This window comes from Pan paniscus, chromosome 1 (assembly GCF_029289425.2).
Source record: "Pan paniscus chromosome 1, NHGRI_mPanPan1-v2.0_pri, whole genome shotgun sequence".
Lineage (NCBI taxonomy): Eukaryota > Metazoa > Chordata > Mammalia > Primates > Hominidae > Pan > Pan paniscus.
The window spans coordinates 58,531,610-58,546,135 of NC_073249.2; the positions used below are offsets into that span (position 1 = coordinate 58,531,610).

General features: G+C 37.6%; 1 pseudogene; it reads right to left on the reverse strand.

Annotated features, from left to right (window-relative positions):
* Nucleotides 1–9,526: 9,526 nt before the first annotated feature.
* Nucleotides 9,527–13,969, reverse strand: LOC117975212 (uncharacterized; annotated as a pseudogene).
* Nucleotides 13,970–14,526: the final 557 nt, after the last annotated feature.

Genomic DNA, 14,526 nt, shown 5'->3' on the forward strand with positions numbered 1-14,526 from the left:
CAACATGTGGTTGTTCGTAGAAGGCCAACCACAAGTGATTTGCAATTTTTTTCTCTTGCCATGCATTGTCCTTTCCTTGTTAATCGATTCCTTTGATGTATAATTTTAAATTTGAAATTCTGTTACCCACTTTTTAAAATTCTATTGCGTGTGCTTTTAATGTCATATTTAAGAAATCATTGCTAAATCCAATGTCGTGAAGGTTTTTTCATTATATTTTCTTTTAAGAGTTTATATTTCAAGACTTGGATATATTTAGAGTTAATATTTGCATATGGTGTAAATTGAGGATCCAACCTATATTCTATGTGTATAACTGGTTTCCTCAACACCATGAGTTGAATAAAATGTATTTTTCCACTGAATAGTCTTGGATCTCTTGTAAAAAATTATTTAACCACATATGTGAGGGTTTATTTTGTGATGTCTATTATATCCCATAGATCTGTATGTCTGTCTTTATCCCAATACCACGCTGTTATGATTACTGTATACTTTTGTAGTACAATTTGAAATCAGAAAGTGTAAGACGTCCAATTTTTTCTTCTTTGTCAATGCTTTTGGTTAAAACCCAATTTTTAATGTATAAACATAGATAGTTTAAAAGAAAAGGAGGGAGAAATAATTATCATACCAACGCAACCAAATGAAAAGTGGAATAGCTACATTACTATCCAAAAGTAGACTTTATTAAAAAATATGAAGGATAAAAAAGAATATAGCACAAAGAATGAGGGATCAATTCTCCAAGAAGAAATAAGAATGCTAGATGTGTGTGGAACTAACAACAAAAGACTTGAAAACGATTTTAGATGAACTATACATAGATGAAATTAATACCACAAAATGCCCAAAACCAGGAGGAAAATCTATATGTCTTAAGTACACATGTAACATTCACCAAGATAGGCTATATTCTGGGGCATAAATAAGATTTTTCACAATTTTAAATAATTAAAATTATGCAAAGTATATTCGCAGGTGAAAAAGGAATTTAAATCATTGAGTAAAGGGTATATTTATAATATAAAAACACTTGAAAATTAAGTACACACTTCTAATTATTCTCTGGTTGAAGTCACAAGAACATCATAAAATATTTTATAATAATTAAAAATGAAAACAGCATATTAAAATTTTTAAGAATCAGCTACAGCAGTGCTGAGGGCAATTTTAAAAGTAATGCTTATATTTGAAAAAGTAATGTCTTAAATCAATAAGCAAAGTTTTACTTTGAAAATAGAAAAAGAAGAAAAATTTACCCTAAAGCAAGCAGAAAAAAATGGAGAAATAAAAAATTAAGAACAAAAAAATAAACATAGTTGTGAACAAAACACAAATTACAAATGTAGGTAATTCAATATATAGTATCACCACTGACCCTAAAGTTGCTACAAAAGTCATTATTATGTGGTACTGAAAACAAATCTATACCCACAAATTGATGACTTTGATAAAATGGACACATCTGTTGAAAGACCCACCCTTCTAAAGATAACTCAAAAAGAAAGAGACATTTGAATAGTCCCATATCTATTAAAGCAAGTAAATCGATACTAGAAACTTTCCAGCAGGGAAAACTGCAGGCTCAGACGGCTTCACTTGCAAATTCTACCAGTCATTTAAAAAAAATATCAATTTTGCACATTTTGTTTCAGAACAAAGGAAAGTAGTCTAACTCATTTCAGGAGACTAGCATTACTCTGATGTGAAAAATGAAAACAACATATTAGAAAAGCAAATTTCCATGCACTTGAGTGGTTTTGAGTGAGTTTCTTAATATTGTGTTCTAATTTGACTGTGCTGTGATCTGAGAGACTTTTTGTTATTATTTTAGTTCCTTTGCATTTGCTGAGGAGTGTTTTCCTTCCAGTTATGTAATCAATTTTAGAGTATGTGCCATGTGCCAATGAGAAGAATATATATTCTGTTGTTTTGGCAGGGAGAGTTCTGTAGATATCTGTCACGTCCACTTGATTTCAGAACTGAGTTCAGGTCCTGCACATCTCTCTTAATTTTCTGTCTTGACGATCTGTCTCATACTGTTAGTGGGCTGTTAAGCTTTTCCACTATTATTGTGTGGAAGTCCAAGTCTCTTTGAAGGTCTCTAAGAACTTGATTTATGAATCTGGGTGCTCCTGGGTTCATGTACATTTGGGATAGTTAGCTCTTCTTGCTGAATTGAACCCTTTCCCATTATATAATGTCCTTCTTTGACTTTTTGTTTTTTAATCTTTTTTGGTTTAAAGTCTGTTTTGTCAGAAACTAGGATTTCAACCCCTGCTTTTGTCTGTTTTCCATTTGTTTGGTAAATTTTCCTCCATCCCTTTATTTTGAGTCTATTGGTATTTTTGCATGTGAGATGTATCTCTTGAAGACAACACATTGATGGAACTTTACTCTTTATCTAGCTTGCCATTCTGTGTATTTTAATTGAGCATTTAGCCCATTTATATTTAAGGTTAATATTGATATGTGTGAATTTGATCTTGTCATCATGATGCTGGCTGGTTATATTTGCGGGCTTGTATCCTTTGTGTGTTTTTATAGTGGCTGGTAATAGTTTTGCCTTTCCATATTTAGTGCTTCCTTCAGGAGCTCTTGCAAGGCAGGCCTGTTGGTGATGAATTCGAATTCCCTCAACATTTGCTTGTCTGTAAAAGATCTTTTTCCTTCACTTACGCAGCTTAGTTTGCCAGATATGGAAATCTGGGTTGGAAAGTCTTTTCTTTAAGAAGGTTGAATATTGGCCCCCAATCTCCTCTGGCTTGTAGGGTTTCCAATGAGCAGTCCACTGTTTGTCTGATGGGCTTCCCTTTGCAGGTGACCTGGCCTTTCTCTCTGGCTGCCCTTAACATTTTTTCCTTCATTTCAACCTTAGAGAATCTGCTGATTATGTGTCTTGGGTATGATCTTCTCACAGAGTATGGAGTATATTACTAAGATTCTTTGCTAGCATTCCTACACACCAAAAATAGGCACACAGAGAGCCAAATTATGCATGAACTTCTATTCACATTTTCTACAAAGAGAATAAAATACCTAGGAATACATCTAACAAGGGAAGTGAAGGATCTCTTCAAGGAGATCTACAAACCACTGCTCAAGGAAATCAGAGGGGACACAAACAAATGGAAAAATATTTCATGCTCATGGATATGAAGAATCAATATTGTGAAAATAGTCATAATGCTCAAAGTAATTTATAGATTCAATGCTATTCCTATTAAACTACCAGTAACATTCTTCATAGAATTAGAAAACACTATTTTAAAATTTATATGCAACTAAACAACAGCCTGAATAGCCAAGACAACCTTAAACAAAATGAACAAAGCTGGAGTATCATGCTACCTAACTTCAAACTATACCACAAGGCTACAGTAACCAAAACAGTATGGTAATGGTACCAAAACAGGCATATAGACTGATGAAACAGAAATGAGCACTCCGAGATAAAACTACACACCTACAACCATCTGATCTTCAACAAACCTGACAAAAACAAGCAACGGGGAAATAATTCCCTATTTAATAAATGGTGCTTCCTATTTAATAAACAGTTCTCATAAGAGAACTAACCATATGTAGAAAATTGAAACTGGACTCCTCCCTTACTCCTTACACAAAAATTAACTCAAGATAGATTAAAGACTTTAATATAAAAAACCCAAAACTATAAAAACCCTAGAAGAAAATTTAGACAATATCATTCAGGACATAGGCATGGGCAAAGATTTTATGCAAAAATGCCAAAGGCAATAACCACAAAAGCAAAAATTGGCAAATGGGATCTAATTAAACTAAAGACCTTCTGCACAGCAAAAGAAACTGTCATCAGAGTGAACAGACATCCTACAGATTGAGAGAAAAGTTTTGCAATCTACCCATCTGAGAAAGGTCTAATATCCAGAGGATATAGGAACCTATTCTACAACAAACTTAAATAAATTTACAAGAAAAAACAAATAACGCCATTAAAAAGTGGGCAAAGGACATGAAGAGACACTTCTCACAAAAGACATACATGCAGCAAACAAACATGAAAAAAAGCTCAATATCACTGAGCATTGGAGAAATGCAAATCAAAACCACAAGGAGATACACCATCTCATGCTAGTCAGAATGGCAATTATTAAAAAGTCAAGAAACAACAGAAGATGGCAAGGTTGCTGAGCAAAGGGAATGCTTTTACAATATTGGTGGGAAATTAGTTCAACAATTGTGGAAGACAGTGTGGTGATTCCTCAAAGATCTGGAAGCAGAAATATCATTTGACCCACAATCTCATTACTAAGTATATAGCCAAAGCAGTATAAATCATTCTATTATAACGCTACATGCATGCATATATTCATTGCAGCACTATTCACAATAGCAAAGACCAGGAATCAACCTAGGTGTCCACCAATGGTGAACTGGATAAAGAAAATGTGGTACCTATACACCATGGAATACTATGCAGCCATAAAACTGAATGAGGTCATGGCTTTTGCAGGGACATGGGTGCAGCTGGAAGCCATTATCCTCAGCAAAGTAACACAGGAACAGAAAACCAAACACCACTTGTTTTCACTTATAAGTGGGAGCTGAACGATGAGAATACATGAACACATGGTCGGGAACAACACACACTGGGACCTGTGGAGCAGGGCGGTGGGAGGGAGACAATCAGGAAGAATAGCTAACGGTTGGTGGGCTTAAAACCTAGGGGATGAGTTCATCTGTGCAGCAAACAACAATGGCACATGTTTACCTATGTAACAAACCTGCACATCCTGCACATGTAGCCCAGAACTTAAAATAAAGTTAATTAAAAAAAAAAAGAAGAAACCACAGAGAGAGCAATAATAATCATGGACAAAGATGAAAAAGTTGTCAGTGAAATATTTGAAAATCAAATCTGACAATATATGCAAATGATAATATGTCATGATCACACAAGATTTATACTTAGGAATGCAAAGCTGTTTTCACAATCAAATGTCAATGACTTCCATTTTCACAATGTTAAAACAAAGAGATAAAGCCTTTCATTCCTCTTGTTGGAGGTAGATAGCATTTGATGCAATTTAAAATCCATTAATGGTTAAAAAAACGCATAAAGCTAGAAGGAAAGGGAATACAGTTATCCTAATGAAGATATTCACTAAAAAACAAAAATAAAAATCCACAGCTAACATTACGCTTATTGGGGAGAACTTAATGCTTTCATATTAAAATTGGAAATAACAACATAGTGTCTGTTTTCATCATTCCTATTCAAAATCATACTTGATGATCTACACAGGCAAGAAAAAAGTAATGTTTTTGTAAAAAAAAATAGAAAAATTTTTTTAGGAAAATATAGAAATAATAGTATTTCTATATACAAATCAAATGTCTACAAAAGCAATCTCAAAACATCTAAACAACAAAAGCTAATATGAATTTAGCCATCTCTCAAATATAAGGTCAATATATAAGAAATGATTATAATTTGATATAGTATTGATAAACAATAGTAATTAAAATTTAATACAATTTCAGTTATAAAACTTGAAATGCTTAGGTTTAAACACAGCAAAATATGTAAAATATTCACATATTTAAAATTGCTAAACGTTAATGGGAGACATCAAAGAAATAAGTGGAGGACACATTGTGTTTGTGGATTAGTAGACTCAATATCCTCATGATGTCAGTTCTCCTTAAAGTGATCTGTCAATTCAATATAGTTCCAATCAAAATCCCAGAAGGATTTTTTTACTTTTTAAGAAATTGACAAAGTCGTTAAAAAAATTTTATGGCCAGACAAAATAATTGGAAGAGCCACAAGAAATTTGAAGCATAAAAAACAAGTTTGGAGCACTTGCCTTTCAATGCCTGGCATCAAGCTTTAAATAAAGTCATAGTAATCAAGCAGTGGTTTTGGAAAGGAGACACATATGTTAAAGGATGGAGCAGAATAGAGCCCAAATATAGGCCTGTACATATTTGGTCAAAGAAACTATAGAATTTTTATTTCAATTTTTAAGTTTAGAGGTACATGTGCAGGTTTTTTACATAGGTAAATGTGTGCCATGGTGATTTGCTGCACAGATCATCTCATCACCTAGGTACTAAGCCCAGTATCTCATCTCTTAACTATTCTCCTCTCCCTCCCATAACCAACTTCCTCCAACAGGCCCCAGTGTGTATTGTTTCCCCCATGTGTCCATGTGTTCTCATCATTCAGCTCCCACTTATGAGAACATACATTGTTTGGTTTTCTGTTCCCGCATTAGAAACTACAGAATTTTCAACAAACTATGCTAGCATAATTGGACATCGACATGCAAAAAATAAGTTTCCATATCTACCAGCCACTATATATAATAATTAAGTCAATATGAGCTCTAGACCTTAATATGAAACCAAAGACTATAAAACACAGTATAATAATCATGAAGAAAAATCTTTGCTGTCAGGGGAAGAAAAAAACATTTATAGGAAACCTCAGAAGCACAATATGTAAGAGAAGAAAATTATAAATTTAATTCATAATTTATCAAAATAAAAAATGTTTACTCTTTGAAATCCATTGCTACTATAATAAAAAGAAGCCAGAGAGTCAGACAATACATTTTCAAATTATATATTTGATAAAGGACTTATAACCAGAATATACCAAATACATACAAATATTAAACATTTAAATAATAATGACATTCCCTCAATATGTGTGACATGGGCTTATCAGTAGGGTAGCAGATACTAAGAAGCAGATATTATATCCTGAAAAAATGGTGGAACATACATATTATGTCATGGAAAACATTTGAGAAAACAATAAAACATTTGAGAAAACATTTTCTGCAATAATAGAAAACCATACCAAGTGCCTACTGAGTCTGCAGTCTCTAGGAGAAGTCTTGAAAAGAGCCAATATATAGGCCGGGCGCGGTGGCTCATGCCTGTAATCCCAGCACTTTGGGAGGCCGAGGAGGGCGGATCACGATATGAGGAAGGAGGATCACGAGGTCAGGAGATCGAGACCATCCTGGCTAACACGGTGAAACCCCGTCTCTACTAAAAATACAAAAAATTATCCGGGCTAGGTGGCAGGCGCCTGTAGTCCCAGCTACTCTGGAGGCTGAGGCAGGAGAATGGCGTGAACCCGGGAGGCGGAGCTTGCAGTGAGCCGAGATTGCGCCACTGGACTCCAGCCTAGGCGACAGAGCAAGACTCAATCTCAAAAAAAAAAAAAAAAAAAAAAACCAAACATGTATAATGTTACTGTGTGTTGGCTTTGTGTATTGCTTATAGGAATATACAGGTGGAAAGAAATATTTCATGTAAAATTAGGGATATGAAAGAAAAGAGTAATGGTCTTGAAAGGTTGGAGAAGGTGACTGTATCTGGATTTCGAACGATAGGCTATAAAACTGACATAGGCTTTAAGTGGCAAAGAATGTTTTCCATTTCTCAGACACAGAAACTTTGTCCCACAATATAGATTAAATTAAGTATGTTGCCTTCCCCAAAAGTCTTCTGTTTCAGATGCCTTAGAGAAAGTTCATATTCAGTTTATATAGAGAGGCAGAAGGGTGTATAAGAAAAGAAACAAAGCATATAAAAACTATGGATCCCGAAGAACTCTGGATGTTGTTACAAAAATAGAGGACTACCTAGAAGCAAATACATCAATGTTACTTTAAGAAAATAGCATTGATTAAAAACACCATGAGCACACCTTAGAAATATTTTTAACGGTAAAAAAATTATTTAAAAATATTAGTAATAAAATAACTTGCAAATATAAATATTTTATTTTTAAAACTGTATTATATAAAACAAGGCTACTGAGAATGTCATTATATTACATTTAAAAGATCGTTTTTGACATATGATTTGAAATAGAAAAACATGAAATTGTTTTAAAGTGGTTTGTCTTACTTATATTGTGTTACCCAATCATTATCACATTTAAATTTTAAGGCATCTCATCGCTCAAAAGAGAAACCCTGTACCAATTAGAGTCATTCTTTATTACTTTTCCCTCAGACCCTGGAAACTGCTGATGCACTTTCTTTTTGAATATCTGTGTTTATTCTGAACATTTTATATATTGGAATCCTTCTTTCACTTATCACAGTTTTTTCAAATTTTATTCATGTGGCATGTCTCAGTACTTCCTTTTTATTTCTGAGCAATATTCCATTTTATGGCTACATCCCATTTTATTTATTCATTCATGAACTGAGGAACATTTGATTTTTTTACACTATTATGCATAATGCTTCTAAAGACATTCACGTAGAAGTTTTTATGAGATTTTTTATTTTATTAGAGTGTGGACCTAGGAATAGAATTGCTTAGTCATATGGTAATTATGTTTACCTTTTGAAGAACTGCCAAACCGTTTTTGTGAAACAGCTGCATCAGTTTATACTCCTACCAGCAATGCATGAGAATTCCTATTTCTCCATATCTTCACCGACATCTGTTATTGTATTTTTGCTTATAGTCATCCTAGTGGGTATGAAATGGTATCTTGTGGTTTTCATTTGCATTTCCTTAATATATCATTGGAATAATTTCTATTTAAAGTTGATTTTTAACTGGGTTATCTTTCATTCTCCATTTGTAAGAATTATTTACATATTCCAGATATACATGTTTTATCAGATATAAGATTTGCAAATATTTTCTTTTATTTTTGAGTTTTTTTAACTTTTTAATGTCTTTTTAAGTACAAAATTTTCAAATTTTAATCTAGTCAATATTACTTATCATATTAGGGTTCTCTTAGAGGGACAGAAATAATTGGAGATATATATATATATATATATATGTTTATTAAGTGTTTATTAAGCATTAACACAGTCACAAGGTCCCACAATAGGTTGTCTGCAAGCTGAGGAGCAAGGAAAGCAAGTCCGAGTCCCAAAACTGAAGAACTTGGAGTCTGAGGTTGGAGGGCAGGAAGCATCCAGCATGGGAGAAAGATGTAGGCTGGGAGGCTAGGCCCATCTCTCCTTTTCACGTTTTTCTGCCTACTTTATATTCATTGGCAGCTGATTAGATTGTCCCCGCCAGATTAAGAGTCAATCTGCCTTCCCCAGCCCACTGACTCAAATATTGATCTCTTTTGGCAACACCCTCACAGACACACCCAGGATCAATACTTTGTATCCTTCAATCCAGTCAAGTTGACACTCAGTATTAACCATCACAAGTCCACTCCTTGTCAACTTCAACCCATACATATCTCCTGAGATCATACATAATCTTCAAATAAAGACAATAATAAGGTCATAATTATGCCTAATATAATACTACTATCCTTCATATAACCAGAAACACACCAATCCCCAACACATACTACTACATAAAGTTAACATTATTTAAATACTGATATAAAGTCAACAGATCTCATGTTACATGATAAAGGAAAAAGGAAATAAAATGAAGATAACTTCTTAGTACAAGTGTATACATGCACAAGCATGTTTTTAACAAAAGAAGGAGGAAATACTCATGACAATTACAGTCACCATTTCTGCAGCTGGTCATGTGGTCATAGCTGGTGTTGATAACTACCTTCTTCTGCTACCCATTCTGTATTCCCTTTGCTTTCAGCAATCAGCTCAGCAGATCATGGTTTTTTTCCTGGTGGAATGGCCAGAAACCTTCATTCCTGAAGGGTCTGGGCCGTTTGTAGTCCTGACTGGATTGGGCTATTGTAGTTTTCCATTGACCTTAATCTCAGGGCATGGTAAAACTAAGAGATGCCCTAATGGATCTCCTGTATTCCATGCATACCTTTCCTTACCTCCGTTGTGGAGCAGTAGACTGATTTCATCTTGATAGTCCGGGTCAATCACTCCAGCCAACACTATAACTCCCTTCTTATCCTGTTGACTTAAAGGTAGGAGGAGCCCAAAGTGTCTGAGTGACAGTCTCATCTTCCAGTTTAATGGAATCATTGTTGTGTCTCCTGGTGGCAGGCTTCCTCCCTCTGGAAATAAGACCTCTAGGCCACCAGAATGTAAGGTCACAGGAACAGGAAGCAAAAATTTTGCTAGTGGATCTTTAGAGGTGATGGTGAGTGGTGCCACTTCCACTTCCACCCCTTGATTCCTGGACTTGTGAATCCTGGCTAAGGGAGAAACAATACCATATATTGGATGCTGATTCAGAGCATACACAGCCTTCTGGAGAACTTTGCCTCAGCCTTGCAAAGTATTGTCACCTAGTTGGCGTTGTAATTGTGACTTCAAAAGGCCATCCCATCATTCTTTCAATCCAGCCGCTCAGGATGATGGGGAACATGGTAAGACCAGTGAATTCCATAAGCACGAGGCCACTGCCACACTTCTTTAGCCATAAAGTGAGTGCCTTGGTCAGAGACAATGCTATGTGGAATACCATGATGGTGGATAAGGCATTCTGTGAGTCCATAGATGGTAGTCTTGGTAGGAGCATGGCATGCAGGATAGGCAAACCCATATCCAGAGTAAGTGTCTGTTTCAGTGAGGACAAACCTCTGCCCTTTCCATGATGGAAGAGGTCCAATATAATAAACCTGCAACCAGGTGGCTGGCTGATAACCCCCAAGGAATGGTGCCTTATCGAGGGCTCAGTGTTGGTCTCTGCTGCTCACAAATTGGGCGCTCAGCAGTGTCCATAGCCAGGTCAGCCTTGGTGAGTGGAAGTCCATGTTGCTGAGCCAATGTGTAACCTCCATCCCTGCCACCATGGCTACTTTGTTCATGGGCCCACTGGGTGATGACAGGGGTGGCTGGGGAAAGAGGCTGAGTGCTGTCCACAGAACGGTTCCCCCTATCCACTTGATTACTAAAATCCTCCTCTGCTGAGGTCAGCCGTTAGTGAGCACTCACATGGGATACAAATATCTTCATGGTTTTTGATCACTCAGAGAGGTCCATCCACATACCTCTTGCCCAGATTTCTTTGTCACCAATTTTCCAATCATGCTTCTTCCAAGTCACTGACCATCCAGCCAAACCATTGGCTACAGCCCATGAATCAGTATATAATCGCACATCTGACCATTTCTCCTTCCAAGCAAAGTGCACAAACAGGTGCACTGCTTGAGGTTCTGCCCACTGGGAAGATTTCTCTTCACCACTCAGGGATGTCCTAGAAAGGGGCTGCAGTACTACAGCTGTCCACTTTTGAGTGGTGACTCCATATTGTTCAGAATCATCTGTGAACCAGGCCCTAAGTCTTCTCTTCCTCTGTCAACTGATCATAAGGAACGCCCCATGAGGCCATTAGAAGAGAGGGCAGGGTGGCAGGAGTAAAGACCTTGGGCATTTGAGCCACTTCCTCATGTAACTTACTTGTGCCTTCAGGACCTGCTCGAGCCTAATCACGTATATATCACTTTCATTTGATAATGGAATGATGCTGTGCTTGACCCATTTTATGGCTAGATGAGTCAGAAAGCATCCAGTTCATGGTAGGCAGTTCAGATTGCATGGTGATTTGATGACCCATATTCAATGTTCATTTTCCACCAAAGGCCAGTAACAGGCCAAGAGCTGTCTCTCAAAAGGAGAGTAGTTGTCTTCAGAAGATGGCAGGGCCTTGCTCCAAAATCCTGGAGGCGTCCGCTGAGATTCACCTATGGGGGCCTGCCAAAGGCTGCAAACAGCATTTCCATCTGCCACTGATACCTCAAGGACCATTGGATCTACTGGGTCATATGGCCCAAGTGGCAGAGCAGTTTGCACTGCAGCCTGGAGTTATTGCAGAGCCTTCTCCTGTTCTGGACCCCACTTCAAACCATCAGCCTTTTGGGTCACTTGATTAATGGGCCAGAGTAACACATCGAAATGCAGAATGTGTTGCTTCCAAAATCCAATGGGCCCACTAGGCGTTATACCTCTTTCTTGGTTGTAAAATGGGCCAAATTCAGCAACTTATCCTTTACCTTAGAAGGAATATCTTGACAGGCCTGACACCACTGGACCCCTAGAAATTTTACAGAGGTAGAAAGTCCCTGAATTTTAGTCAGATTTATTTCCCATCCTCTGGCAAACAAATGTCTCACCAATAAGTCCAGTGTGTTTGCTAATTCTTGCTCACTGGATCCAATCAGCATGATGTCATCAATGTAATGGACCAGTGTGATATCTTGCAGAAGAGAAAAGTGATTAAGTTCTCTCTGAATAACATTAGAACACAAAACTGGATAGTTGATATACCCCTGAGGTAGGACAGTAAATGTATATTACTGGCCTTGCCAGTTGAATGCAAATTGTTTCTGGTGGGCCTTATGCACAGGAATGGAGAAAAAGACATTTGTCAAGTCAATGGCTGCATACAAGGTACCAGGAGATGTGTTAATTTGTGCAAGCAATAAAACTACAGCTGGTACAGCAGCTGCCATTGGAGTCACCTCTTGGGTAAGCTTACCGTAATCCATTGTCATTCAAGTCCTTGATGGTGGCTCTAATCTCCACCATCCCTCCAGAGATACAATATTATTTTTGATTTACTATTTTTCTAGGTAGAGGCAGCTGTAATGAATTCCATTTGGCCTTTCTCACCATAGTAGCCCTCACCCTACCATTCAGGTAGACCATCTGGGGTTCTGCCAGCTGCTCAGTATGTCAAGGCCAATTATTCATTCTGGCAATGGGGAAATTACCACAGGATGAGTCTGGGGACCCACTGGACCCACTGTAAGTCAGACGTGAGCTAAAACTGCATTAATTACCTGACGTTCATAAGCTCCTACTTTAACTGGAGGACCACAGCAGTGTTTTGGGTCCCCTGAAACCAAGGTCAGCTGCTAGCCAGTGTCAAGTAGTCTCCAAAATGTCTAATCATTTTCCTTTCCCCAGTGTACAGTTACCCTGGTAAAAGGCCAGATGTGTCCTTGTGGAAGGGTGGGAAAAAGATTCATTGCATAAATTGTTGGTAATGTAGTAGGGTCCTTCCTTAAGGGGACATAGCCTCCCCATCATTCAAGGGGTTCTGGGTCTGTAAACTGGTTCAAGTCTGGAAATTGATTGAGGGGCCATGATTCTGTTTTTATAATTCAAATTAGTCTTTTGTCCATTTGACCTAGAAGTTTTCTATTTACATAAATTAAGTAGGAGTGTAGTAGGCTTCCTATCGATTTCAATTCTAGGAACATCGTGATTAATTAGCCAATGTGAGAGTTCTACAAAAGTCAGACTGTTTTGATTGCTGCTTTGCCTCTGCTGTCCATTATGGTAGCTATGCTTACCTTGCCCTTGATGGTTGAGTGCTGCCACTCGGCCCTTGCCACCTTGGGATCCAATTATTCCCATTATATTTAAATTTTGTAGTTGAGTGAGTGTGGTTCCCACCGATAGATCTGACATACAGAGAAGAGCAATTACAAGCCTCTTCGAAGATGTAGGGGCTGCCCTCACAAATCTATTTTGCAAGGCATTGGACAAGGGTATATCTTCTGGACCCTCCCAGGTGGGATGAGTAGGTCTAACGTGACTAATCCACCTCATCATTCCAATCTCCCTAAGCCTTTGGATCCATTCCTTTACATTAAGCCAAGGGAGATCAGGCATTTCCAGCTCACTCACAGTGGGCCATCTTTTAATCCATATTTCAGCTAACCAAGCAAATAAGCTATTAGAACCATTTTTAACTCCCCAAGCTGCAACATTAAATGCAGAGTCCCTATTTAGTGGACCCAAATCAATAAATTCAGCGTGATCTAACTCTATATTCCTTCCACCATTATCTCGTACCCTTAATATTCATTCTTATGCCTGTTCTCCAGATTTCTGTTTATGTAATTTAAATAACTCAAACAGTTATTTTCAAGTGTAGTGCACCTCCTCACGGGTCACACTCTCAACCTCACCTCTAGGTGTCCACTGGTACTTAATCTAGTTATAGGTGTAGAAGCAAAGAGAGGTGTTGGGGGTGGCTTCTGAGAAGAATCAACATTATCTTGCTTGCCAACTGCCTCACGGGATGCCATCACTGTTGCCTCAGGCAGTACCAGGTTTCTTTCCTCAGACAAAGGTGGAAAGGCTGATGGCAGCATGGGTCAGGGAGGGAATGTTGCCACTACTGGGGTTGGGAAAGCTGTTCCTTCTCACCAAAAAAGTTCACCAAAAAGCTCAGTGTCCCCAGCTTCATCAGGTTCCTCCTACATGTCCCCATTGCAACTTGCAGGGTCCCATTCTTTTCCAATCAATGGCTGCAATTTAACAGTAGACACCTGGTGAGGCTGTGCATGCATCTTTCATTGCAGGTCAATCACTCTCACGTTAAGAGCTTGTGTCTGTTTTTCCATAGTTTCAGCTCTTTCTCTACAGGAGGTAAGACTGTCATTAAGGGCAATTGTAGCAGATCTGAGGCTCGGTATCTTCTTCTGCAGCCAGGAGACAGAATACCTGAGTGCATCATTTTCTTTCATCACTTTGTCCACTGAACTTGGAAGCAACCAACAAGCTTAATTATGTTCCTAAATTCTCCACATATGGTCAAAGATATTATGTAAAGAGTTACTAAACTCGTTGCCTCTCATGAGCG